We start from the raw sequence: 13,679 nt of genomic DNA, 5'->3' as shown, positions 1-13,679 counted from the left end.
GCGTTCAATATGGTTCATTAAAAAAAAAATATGCATTTCAAAAAAATTTTCGCCATACAATGGGAAATTGGATATAAAAAATGTTTTATTTATTGTGTATGCAGACAATAAGGAAATATCACATGCTTCGAATACCGGTAAAAATATATGAAATGGATTTAGTATAATTAATTGTATTTTCTGGATATTGTGGAGAAATGTTTTCATACATAAATGTAAAAAAAAAATAGGACATTTTCAAACCTGTTTTAATAATCAACATTTTTAAAATGATGATTTTGGCATAGTTCAATCGTCTATTAATAAATAATAAAAAATTTAACAACCATCCTCCATTTAACAGAAATGTTGAACATATGAACTGCTGACAGATACCATTATTAATTAAAAACATTTTAAAATTGACATCCATACTTTATATTCTGTACCATTCATATTATGCAAATTGCCTATAATTATCATTGCTTCAGTAAATCCGTTCATGACAAGTGGATTATGCAAAGTTACTACTAAGAATGGTTGCAATACCTTTTCTGCGGTTTCCTCTGGTTCTGTGTTAAATTGAAACGAATAATTAGCTAGCGACTTTCTAGATCCTTTGTAAAACGAAATAAGTATACAGATGTATCTTGCTATTGCATAATTTCTTTAATTTTGATCGCTGTAAGTGCAGGGGTAGGCTGGAAACTAAGGCACACATGCTTGTTGAACGCGAACGAAATGACCTTCAGAAGCGCGCTAGGTGGCATGTGGAAGTAACATTCCCCCTCCATGCGCATGTGCAGGTTTGAAGGCGTTGCGTTCATCCAGCGTATCTCAAGAAGCGGAAGTATGAAGATATGTTACAGTGCTCTGTCAACGCGAATTGAACAGCGGGCTGTGATCGAATTTTTAACTGCTGAAAAAGTTAATTAATAATCCAGTCACGTCCATCTTTTCTTAATCCAATGAAGTGCATATTTTGTGCGTCTGGAAAAACTTCTTTCAGCACAAAAATGCTAAGGCTACCAGTAGCTCAATCACAATTAACTATCAACGTGCTAATAAGCGACGTGATAACAGTTTCTCTCCATGGTTGTTTATCGTATTCGCGATCACAATGGAACATCCGTGAACACCTAATATTAAATGTCATAATATTTACGTTTCGCGACTTTAATCCTGCTGCGCAATCACATATTTTAATTTCACCGGTGTAAATATGGAAAATATTCCAAAACTGCAATTTTTATTTATTTATTTATTATGTATCATGCTATTTGTTGCATTCAGCCGACGGTTTGCGAGCCAAATCCCAAGAAGAGCAGTCGCCATAGTAATTGTAATTTAATTTTCACTTTTTTGTATTAGATACTCCATACTACTTTGCAAATGCAATATATGAATTTCTTGCCAATTAATGTTAAGCAAACATTAGTTCAGAGCTTACTTCTTCCACCCCTTGATTATGCGGATGTATGTTATCCAGATGCTAACTCTGAATTACTTGATAAATTGGAACGATTGCAGAATGTTTGTATACGTTATATCTTTAATCTTCGCAAATTCGACCACATAACCTAATATCGCACGCAACTACACTGGTTCAGTATCAGGCATAGAAGAAACATTCACACTATCAATTCTTCACGATATTTTCAATAATCCCACTTCGCCTGTTTATCTGAGAGAGCTCTTCCAACCTCTATCACAACACGGACTAACTCTTCGTCCTATTAACGAGAGAATCCTTTTAATACCCTTTCATCGCTCTAATTTTCTTGCCTCCTCTTTCACAGTAGTAGCTGCTTGATTGTGGAATAATCTACCCACTAATGTTAGAGACGCCCCTTCTTTATTTACATTTAAGTCAAGATTGAAATGTCAGTATCTAAATATTTGAGTTGTTCCTTTATCCTTCTTCTTTCTTTCCCATTCCCTTTCCTGTCCTCATAGTATAGAGTTATTTTTTTTATATTTTTCTTTCTTTTAGTTAATCTTTGTTTCTAATTTTGTATAGAATTGTAAGATTCAATATGTCCATGTACTTCTTATTTTCTCAAACTGAACGGTTTGGGTAGGTAGGGAGAAATTGCCTTAAGCCAATATGCCCGCCCTTATATGTATATAAATTCTATATGTTTATAAAGTGTTAAATAAATAAATAAAAATAAATATAAACCTAAAAATTTGTTCGGAACCATAAACCGTTTTTATCTGTAGATAATTTAAATCCTTGATCCATAAATATAGTCTTTAAATGTCTGGAGGAACTACGTAATAAAAATGTCGTGTTACTTTTTAGAATAATCAGTGTCAACCCGCCTTAAGGTCGCAAACTGTCATTAATTTGTCTTTCCCGCCTAAATGACGCGTTTTAAATTTAGATCGCGTACGTCAATTTTTTCAGTCCATATTCTTGACATCTTTATCATGAGGGTAAGTTTGAACAGGAGAATTTCCTAATATTTAACGAGGCTTTCCTTAATTAAAATATAACAGAGGTTTGTTGTGAAATATTAGACACCATTATTTTTAACAATGTTTGAGTATGTCCAAATGCTTGCAGACTGGCTGGATTTCCTCCCTAGGGAGTTGTTCATATTTAATCCCTTCTCATAAATGTTTTCCCTCTCTGTTGAAATAAATTTAAATATGAACAACTCCCTAGGGAGGAAATCCAGCCAGTCTGCGAGCATTTGGACATACTCAAACATTATTGAATTACTACCTGGTAAAAGAAGAAGTATAAAAATTGTAAAATTGTTTTCAGGCGTTGCCTAGTAGGCGATTTGGTTCAGCCGGATGAATCTCACCCACGTGGTAAAGGTTTCAGCTCTTTTACTTCACAAAAGTCAACAGATGGAAGAGTTGAGGAAATGTGGATGTTCAATCATGGGCAGAGGTGAATGTTACACAGTGTGTAAAGTGGCCACTTAAACCAGTCAATGAAAGTTCATAGCGGCCTCCGTGGTGTAGTGGTCAACACGCTCGACTCACATGCGGAAGGTTCCGGGTTCGATTCCCGGTGAGAACACAAAAAAATAAAATGTGATTTTTCTCAAGCCTGGGTTTTCTGTGATGTAATTCACCAATGGCCCAATGGCCTGTTGTGGTGCAAAAATAAATAAATATATAAACAAAATAAATAAATAAGCCCTGTAAATGCCTAGACTTCCATATTCCCTTCTCAAAAATGTTTTCCCTCTCTGTTGGCATAAATTTAAACCATTATTTTTATTTAAAATTACAAAATAATGACAGCGGATAGACGAAAAGGTTGAAATAAATCGTTAACATTTTTTTTATTTGCTTTGCTTACATATAAACTTAGTTAAATCTCATTTATTTATTTTTCTGCTATGATGGCCACATTTCGTATTATGGCAGTCTCGACGAATTATAAAAGATGTCGATAAATATTTATTAAGATCTTAATTTGCAACAATACACAAGGTAGGTATATCATATTAGAATGCCATTATGTACTCCATATATCAGGGGCGTGCGGTGGAGTTTTTAATTACGGAAGCAATTAAAATATAAGTAATTGGTACATTATAATAAACACCGCCCTTAAGAAATTAAAGACAAACTCAATACATTATACATATGATTAGAAATAAAAACAATAATTTTACATATCTAGTAATAAATTGTAATGACACATCAACCAACTTCACTTTATATACTATAATAAAAAACTGCGAAGTACTTTGTTGCATTATATTTTATTTGACTAAAATTCAGTGAAACCAAAATAAACATTATCTTGTTAAAAAACATGACTTTTCAACGAAAAAGAATTGGTCATTATTTGAACCCGAAAAATCAACATCTGTGGTAGATTATAAACTTTTTCTTATAACAAATCAACATTATATTGATGTTATCTTTGAATTAAATTCTAGATTTTACCTTGTATTTATACTCTACCACAAAATAATAATTAAACTATTATGTCCAGCGCCAAAATACCAAAATCGCATCTCTGTGCTGCGCGGCGCGGCGCGGCGTTGCTTTCGCGTCATATGTAAACTACATGGAAAATAATGTATTGGTTTGTTTCGACTGCTTCCATTGCCTAGTGAGTAATAAAGTCTGCGCCTGCGCCCGGACTGCGCGCTCAGTACGGCGCTGGAACGGAATTTCGAATTTGCTTCCATCGCGATCGTTCTTTAAATCGATACCCAGCCAGCCAGTAGCAAGTACTTGCCGATCAGTATGCGCTTGACAGCGCTGGTAAATGGGTGTGCCGTAGGCTACGTTGCTTTTTATCATATTTTTTTAAGGCGAATTATCTCGATTATTAATCAAATTATTATTACATAATTTGTAAATAGTAATTTAAATGTTAGATATTATGACTGATAATGAATTTATTAAATATGCTATTTTATAAACATTATTTGCCAAAATGTAGGGGAACTAATGATTCCATGCGTTCTATGAACGGACTGCGCAAGCCATTAATGTACAATGAACTTTTTAGTTATGGCAGTTTGACACAGTGTATAGCACTACCGTACATTCACGAACACTGGACCGCTGTGCACGTGCAAACCACGAGCCCACTGCGTGATATCGCATGATTAGTCCATTTCACACCACGGCAAAAAACTACACGGCATGATAAAATACAATGCGGTGGATCGATATTTATTGTTTTACAATTATTTATTTATTTAATGCCCGACAAACGCAACAACCAATACGCCATGAAACCGACTAATCTCTAGTCGATTTCCTTTTGCAGGATTTTTACCTGAGAGTACTCGCTAAATTTAAATAATGATTTTGATAAAATTGACATTAAAATCTCTTTTGTTACGTTTCACTATATTATTCGAATCGTGCTGTGGTCCCGTGACTAGTGTTGCGGATCAAAGGCCTGAGGTTCGAACTCTACTCTACCCCAACTTGATTTCCATTTTCTAATAGTGAGTTATTTACAACTCGTTGAAAATGGTCACCAAAATTTAAATATTTGGGTAAATTATAAGAACGCTAACATTTCTTCTTTTTTAAAACATAATGTATTAACCAATACGTTTTTATTGATATTTTTACTAAAGCCATTAACTATGGAGTTTCATATTAAAAAAATAAATATAAATCATCAAATTTAAATAGGTACTAACGAATCTAATAAATGTCAGTCCACTATAATTGTACCGCGCCGTTTAGATTAAGATGATATGTGTGAAATACGCTATTCTCCGTCGGGTATCGCTCGGCTGGATTTTTTATTTGGAAATTCTTGTAGTAATGAACAGACTTTACTTAAAGCGCAGTTTTTTTTACTTATGACCTTGGCGGGGGGTGCGAAATGCACTCAGCCCATTGAAAGAGTATTGTTTTACGTTGAAATGGATAAATAAATAAATAAATCTTACATCAACCCTGGATCCATGCGTGGCAGCCAAACGCGCCCGCGACCCGCCACGGGGCGCGCGTATTCAATTTATTGCCTCCGTTTTTTAAAGCCATTTTAAAGCATGCATTATAAATACATGTATCTTCGTCTTAATGTTCTTTAAGCGATCGCGTGTTTCGCTGCAAGGTTGACATTTTAAATGGTCGAGGGCACTCGAGATAAATCGTTTAATTTACATCTGGATTTTGGTATCCTTTCGTAATTATTTCAAAGTAGCATATAAAATCTGCTTAAAATATGTAGGTATCCTACAAGAGTAACAGCGTGTGTAGCAGGGGCGTGCGGTGAGGATTTAGATTAGGATGCAGTCACTTAGTACTAGGTAAAATATGTATCTACTACCAACGCAATAATTCGAGTTTAATGCTTTGAAGTAAAGTGAAAAACTATTATGCCATAATTCCAGCATAAAAGCTCAGACATCTTAACTGGAGATGCAGGAATACCGATCTCAATTATATGTCTTCTGCAAAAATAACCACTTGCTTACTTTAGAAGATCACCGTCTACTGTTGGACATGGGGGTGCTTCATGACATACTTAGTGGACGCCTTGATAGTCCGGCTCTTTTGTCGGAGTTATCATTAAATGTCCCCGGCTACCGCACCCGTCACACGTCGAACTCTCTATTTCATGTGCCAGCAGTTCGTACGAACTATGCCTAGAACTCTCCACTTATACGTTTTGCTCGTGAATATAATTTGAACTTTCCCCTTATTGATCCATTTGATTGTAAAAAAATAACATTTAAAATGCGCGTCTTAAAACATACTTTTTTTGTCTTATACTTATTTTCAATAATAAAGTCTTATTTTATCTTATTTTATTTTATTTTATCTCTAATTCTTAATATTTTAAATATATTTAGATTTTCGACACTTGACACTTGTGCAATATTTACACATATGTCCACCCTCATTCCAATATAACACCCACTCACCCACCCTCTTACTCACTTACACCCACACAAACACACTAGTATGTATTGTACGTGTATTTAATGTACTTCTGTGGATATCTGTCATTGGTTTTATTCTCTGTATATTTTATTTGTTATATTTTTGTTACATGTATTACTGTTGATATCCCCAATAAATAAAAATAATTATTTTTTAAAAAAAGAGCCCTAGTTTAATATTGTAATACCATCGGGTAACCCAAAGTTTAAGTGCTAAATTAATTTACTATATAATTTCTTATATCTGTTATTTATTTATTTTACAGAAACGAACAGTTGACAATGATATAATAACATTGAAAAAATACGGTTTAAAGACAGACCATCAATTTTTTTTAATAAAAATCATAAATATTAAATTGTAGTACAACAAAAGGGTGTGTTTATGTGTATTTGTATGAGAGTAAGTGTACAGATGTGTTTGTGTGTATTTTTGTGGGAGTAAGTGTTCAGGTGTGTGTAAATGTGCGCATCCTTAAATAGCAAGTGGGATCGTATCGCAGCCAGAAAGAATGAGTCTTAATTTATTTTTAAATCAATTAAGGGTTGTGTTAAATATATCAATATATTTTTAAAAAAGCATTATGTTAGAGCAAGAACGATACAGGAAAGAGTGTTGTGCATAGTTAGTGCTACAGATGGAATAAATACTTATTTCTTGTTACATTAAGAGTAATTGATTTTGGAGAGTAAGTTAAAAGAATCTACTTTATTATTTAATAATTTATATAAATAGCATAATTCAGATATGGTGCGTCTATTTTCAAGGGTAAAAAATCGGTTTTGTTTAGCAAATTGGCTGTAAGTGCAAAGCGTTTTATTGTTTTTATAATCTAGGTATTTAAAAAACTTTCTTTGAACATTTTCAATCCTTTCTATGTTTGTTATATATATAAATGAGTCGCCGTTATAAGTCTCGCAAAAATCGAAAATGGCTTGACAGATTTACGTGCGGTTTTTTACATTTTTTAAAAAATTTGGTTTATAAATAATAACATCTTCAATATGTTGAGTGAAAAACAGTTAGAAGCGGGTTTTTCATCGATTTTCCAGGGTTGCATTCGACTAAAATGCACATGTTGTAAAATTCGGAGGATGTTATGTGATTACAAGCAATAATTATTTTTAATGAAATACTCAATTTATTAATTTCTTTATTTCTTCATATTAACTTATTTTTAATGGATTTTTAGTAATGCTCAATAAATAAGGGGCCATCTCTAACATTAGTGGGTAGATTATTCCACAATCGAGCAGCTACTACTGTGAAAAAGGAGACAAGAAAATTTTAGCGGTGAATGGGTATTAAAAGGGTTCTCATGTTACTCATATCCACCTTGACAGAAATCGAACCCATGACCTCAAGCATGGTAGGCGAATGCGCCAATCACTGCACTACGAGTTGGACTTATCTCCTCTCGATATATTTTTTTTCGACGAGTCAAAAACACTCGTCCGGGGTTCTGGTTATATTTTACACGATGAACTGTATTCTTTTTCTGCCGGGACACAATATTCACAGCCGATCAATGTTCGTTTCTGTCTGTTTTTAAAACTACGCAGCCTAGCGGAACTTCTGGTGAAATTGAATACGTCCTCGAATTCGCCATTAATAATTTACTAGGTACATTTCTCAAATTAGTTTTACAGAAAACGATTTGTACACGCAGCCAATAGCTGATTGGTCGAGTGATTGCGACCTTTTGCTCTGATGATGCATTCTGGATGTCGACACGAAATGAGATCAATACATTTTAACGTTAAATCTTAAATTTACGAGATAATGTACAAAAATTTGAATATTTATCTTCTTTTACCGTCATTTTGGTCTATGCTAAGCATCAATGTTTCCAGATATATCAGGCACTGTGGGCAATTACAAACGCTATTTTTATCGGTATATACCGAGACGGTATACTTAACTTCTCTACTATCTCTATCTACCTCGGTATGCTCTACCGGCTTGTCATCTCGACGTCATATGATCGAATTCAACCGATAAGTGACGCTGAAACTTTACTTCGCGTTCCTTACTAAATTAAAAATTAAAATAGTTCTCTTTCGTGTTTAAAATGGGCTTTTAAGAAAAAAAGTGGCCACCTCTGCAGCTCAATCACAAATAACTATCGACGCGCTAATAAGCGACGTGATAACAATTTCTCACCCTGGTTGTTAATCGTATTCGCGATCACAATGGAACATCCGTGAACACCGATCAGTAGCTCACTGATTCGATCGTTCAGTAGCTTAATCACAAATAACTATCGACGTACTTAAAAACATGCTAAGCATTTGAACGATTACAATGACCACTAATGAACATGCTTAAGTTATCGCTGTCATAAGTCAACGCGTGTGTAATCTCTAAGTCAACGCTCGTGTCAGTTTGTTTTTTGTTTTCCTCGTAAATAAATCCTCAGAAAATCGGCGTTTAGTATAAAAAATAATACAATATATATTGCATTTGCAAAAAAATAAGTAGTATCTAATAGAAAAAAGTGAAAATTATATTACAGTTACTATGGCGACTGCTTTTCTTGACATTTAGCTTTCCAACCGCCGGCTAAATGTAATAAACAGCATGATAAATAATCAATAAATAAATAAAAATAGCAGTTTTGGAATTTTTTCCATATTTACACCCGTGAAATTCAAATATGTGATTGCGCAGCAGGATTATACGTTGCGAAATTTAAATATTTTAATATTGGGTTTCACGGATGTTCCATTGTGATCGCGAATACGATAAACAACCGTGGTGAGAAATTGTTATCATGTCGCTTATTAGCTCGTCGATAGTTATTTGTGATTAAGCTACTGGTGTGTATATTTTGTAATGTATTGAGAATGAATTCGGTACTCTGTAATGTTCTCAATGTAAATAAATACAAAATAAATTTAATAAATGAAAAAAAAGCACTACAATTAATGATATCATAAACGTATAGAACAAAATAATACGTAATAATGGCCAGTGTTGGCGCTAATCCAGTAATGAAGCATTGAAATCAACAATCTGAATTTTCGCCCCTCGCAATGCGTTAGGCGCCATTTTGATAAACTCTAAAAAACCATAACATTGCCATTTAAAAAAGTCAAACTCGACATTTATTTTTTAAATACTCGATGGAACGATTAGTGTTGTGCCGTTGTTTTTTCTTACGTCAAGTACTTACTTATTTATTCTTTACGTTTGTATTTTTTCGGTATTTGGAACGTGATGTTTTTTTTGTCAATTTGCCAAGATTCATCTTCAAATAGAACAAACTTTTGTTCACTTACAAGTAAATTGTATTTAAGTAAAGAATACTTGTAGAGGACACTCGAAAATACAATAATTGTCGCTATTATATTAAAGATTTTTTGTTTAAAGCGCTGCCCGAATTTCGTTGTGAAATATATTTATGACTTTTTCCTATTTATTTACGGACGTATTTAACAATCCCATTTACCATTTAACAATGGTAAATACATTTCTTTATAATACATACAGGTACAATTGAAATAAAGTACAACTAAAGAAAATTAAAGTTAAGACAAAAATTAAATAATAATTACTACCTTAAAACAAGATCTGGTCTATCTTAGTGATTGTTTAAATTTAAAAAGACTTACACCAAAAAAGTCCAGATCTTGTCTCGAGTTTACAATGCGATACAATCGGAACATTGGTGCATGCAAGCTATAGTTTGTGCTGTGCTGATCAAGGATCAGCACATTATTATTTCGCAACCGGCGGATCGGAACATTGAATGCCACTTGTTCCAGTAACGGTGGTACATCAATTAAACCATTTAGTAAATTAACCATAAATATGGAGTCAATGTTATTTCTACGTTTTTGTAGACTTGAGATTTTTAACAGTGACTCCATTTCTCCGTAACTGTTATCTCTATACGTACATTATATCTTTTTTTGGAGACGTGCCGTTTGTTTTATTGAATAAACTAAAAATGCTTTTTATTTATTTATTTAACTTTTTGTACATACTGTTATTTGTACATTGGTGGGCTTATTGCCAAATGGCAATTTCTTCCAACCAACCAATAAAATAATAGTTTTATTTTTATAATTCAAGTTACAGAACATATTCAATATAAAATTGGTTTTTCGTATTTTTTTATTTTCTCTCTATCTATCCTCGCCTCTGTTGTATACACCATGATTTGGTCTGACACACGTTTTGTATATCCGAATTATGTTTCTAATAATCATGTGTTTATTGTACTATACGACATTTCTTAGGCATCCAGATGTTTACTAACTGAGATGGATATGTTTTCATCATCACTATGGCAGCATCATCGCATGGCATGTGATGTTAATGACCTTATCTCCTTTAGTAGATTCACTACTCTTTTTTATTCTTAAAAGCGTTTTTTTTATATATATTTATTCTGCTTGTGTAAGAAAAGGTTTTAGGCGTATATATTGTTGTTGTATATTTAATTATAAAGGTGCTAAACTTGCTTTGTTTCTTTGTTGTTCTCAATATGTGTTATTTTCTAAATGCTAATATTATTAATGTCCCGAATTGAGTTGTTGTAACTCCTGGGAATGTAATTCAACGTATTATACTTGTAAAATACTTTGTGTTATATGATTTATAAATAAAATTAAAAAAATAAAGATTAAAAAGCTAAAGATATAAAAAAAATAGAAATAAACTTTTTTGTTTATAAAATACCTTAAATCAAAACTGGGAAAAGGGAAAAAAGAGGAAAGGAGGAGAGATTAAGGAAGAGATAGGAGATGTTTCTTCAGACGTGATTTAAACAGCTCTTTATTACTCTTTTATTGAACAAGTACTCATATTTTAGGTTCTTATTTTAGGGAAGCACCTGTCAAATAATCAAATATAGGGGATAAATTCTACCAAGCCGATAAATCGATATAAAAAAATCTCGTTACTGAGCAACGACAAATGCAACGCCAGATCAGCTCAGAATTCTCTATTAGGAAGAGCAATTAGTCCTTTTTCAAAATTTGAGAAGATGTGCGATCTCGACTTATTTATTTAACGACTCCGCTCTCCGCTACAAACGGATGCTGAGTCTCATGTACAATAATAGTATTTAGCCTTTTATATTTAAGCCTCCATTAATAATACCTGGTCATCTTTTCCCGGGAATCACTACGGCGAGTACATCAATAAGCAATCGTCCTGGCTGCAAAATGTAAAATTAGCGCAGGACAAATACATATGCTTTCCCCGTAGTGATCGCCAACGTCGGGGCGACCCGGCAAGGCACCAGAAGAAGAATAATAATATTTAGCCTCTTTAAGGAAAAAAAATGGATATAAAACAAACACCACATTTTACACAAATCACTTCATAAACCATACTCCTTATTCAAAACTCTGGAGATACCAACACAAACGGAGTCGTGTGTTAAACATATTCTCGACACATTTTGTTTTCCTGTTCAGAAATTGTATTATACATGATGTTCATCTAACCCTATCACATCCGAAACCACGATGATCAGTATGAGCAAGAAGACATATTGGCACATTATTTTTTTTTTAAAACGAATAAAATTTAAAAAAATAAAACATTAAAAAAAGCAAATGGTTGTTTACTTCTGCAGGGGTGAAACGAAGAGGGGGAAGGGGGAGTCTGATACTGTGCCGCGCTCCCCTCACTTCTCCCCTGCAGAAGTAAACAACCATTTGTTTTTTAATTTTTTTTTTTAATATGCTAATATGTCTTCTTGCCCATACTGATCATCGCGGTTTCGGATATGACAGGGTTTAAAGAACACCTGTATATTGTGTTGTGTACGTAATTGGTGCAGTGTTAGGTTTATGTTTTTTTGTAATAATATCACTGTATTATACCAATAGCACTATTTGCACAACAATAAACTTAAATAAATCAATTTATTTTTACTAAATTGACGACCTATGGGGCTACAACTTATAGTGACACAACCAGGAATGACCCATGCCGGTGAACTTGCCCCGACTCGCTATAAAATCCGTGTTTTGTCGGGCCACTTGTATGGGACACATTTTTTTTTTTTTTTTCGTCATCTCTTCATTTAAATTTATATTAATATTTATTCTATTATTATTATATGATTTTATCATCATCATTTTGTAGGGAAAAAATTCGGCACGGTACAAATTACTTATTAAATTGAAATCAATGTATGAAAAACTCCATCATTGAAACTAAACACTACCTCATTCTTATCCAACCCCGGGAAGAACTTCCTGACAAACCGAGTTGTGGAGAAATTGAATGGCCTTCCTGAGAAAGTGATTGGTGCTAGTTCAGTTAATGTATTCAAAAACCGCCTAGATGCACACATCGATTTATAATGTTTAATAACCATGTACACTTGATATACACACATCAGCTTAATAGCTGCTTGTGTATTATTATTAATAATAATATAAACACGTTTTTTTCTTCAACAAAATACACAGTTTACCCTGAAAATAATAGTAGCCGAAACGTCGGTCGAATCCAACTGACACGGGATCACCCAAAAAAATATACAAATCAATGTTATCATGTTTTGGTAAAAGGCTCTAGGAAAAGGGGGAAAAAAACATTGGCTGTTTTCCCTTTTTTGCAAATCCCGCAATTGTAGTATCACCCTTACCTTGAAAGTTCTCGAATATTCAAATGTTTCGTTCCGTTTTTGAAAGCACGTTTTTAAATTTCACCATCACAAAACAAACGAACATGTTGTCTTGGCGTCTAACAAACTTTGCTGAGAAGAAACGGCGGCTGTGACGTCCAATTTACAAATAGACTTCGCGCTTTTTTCTGCGCTCTGAACGATAATGTATTATGTAAATGTGTTTATGTTTGTGTTCGTAATAATATTGTGTTTTTGTTCACGTTGGACATTAGACTGGCAGTGCACAACGGGGTTTTAGTCCCAGCACTCGTGGATGAAAGTGAAACATAGAATTGGCAGAGGAAGGATGAAAGCATAGTGAACGTGGTCGAAATGCGATCTCCTCTTAAAGTAATTATTCGCTAGCGTTTGAACAATGCCCAATGTAGACGATCTGCTACATACCGATAATCGGTGTATAAAAGTGATTTCAAACATGTTTATCACTCGGTGACTAGTTTATTATATTGTATACATACTAGCCATTATAATTTATTTTAAAAAGTCTCCACCAGGGTAGATTTTTTCGATAAAATTTGAAACAAATCGTCAGCTGCACGTATTCTGTCAAAAATATAATTTAGCTTAAGTCTAAAGGGTGATTTCTTTGGTTTTTTTAACATTTAAAGTTATATTTTTGTACCTCGGAGGCAGACGGATGCAATAATCG

At 33.5% G+C, this 13,679-nt stretch overlaps 2 protein-coding genes across 2 annotated transcripts in view; one reads left to right on the top strand and one right to left on the bottom strand.

Annotated features, from left to right (window-relative positions):
• The window catches only part of LOC148281710 (facilitated trehalose transporter Tret1-like), a 93,836-nt gene extending 80,716 nt beyond the window's left edge, over positions 1-13,120 (bottom strand). The window contains exon 1 of the mRNA XM_088226275.1: positions 12,989-13,120. The gene's annotated coding sequence lies outside the window, so the exon portion shown is untranslated. The remainder of the gene's footprint in view (positions 1-12,988) is intronic.
• Positions 1-13,679, top strand: part of LOC148281709 (neurobeachin-like) — a gene marked incomplete at its 5' end in the record, with an annotated part of 431,612 nt that overhangs the window by 396,343 nt on the left and 21,590 nt on the right. The window lies entirely within an intron of this gene.

Source organism: Micrasema longulum, unplaced genomic scaffold, assembly GCF_059751315.1.
Source record: "Micrasema longulum isolate JH-2025_06_02 unplaced genomic scaffold, ASM5975131v1 h1tg000418l, whole genome shotgun sequence".
Taxonomy (NCBI): domain Eukaryota; kingdom Metazoa; phylum Arthropoda; class Insecta; order Trichoptera; family Brachycentridae; genus Micrasema; species Micrasema longulum.
The sequence above is the reverse complement of the archived record's forward strand: the minus strand, read 5'-3'. Positions and strand labels throughout refer to the sequence as shown.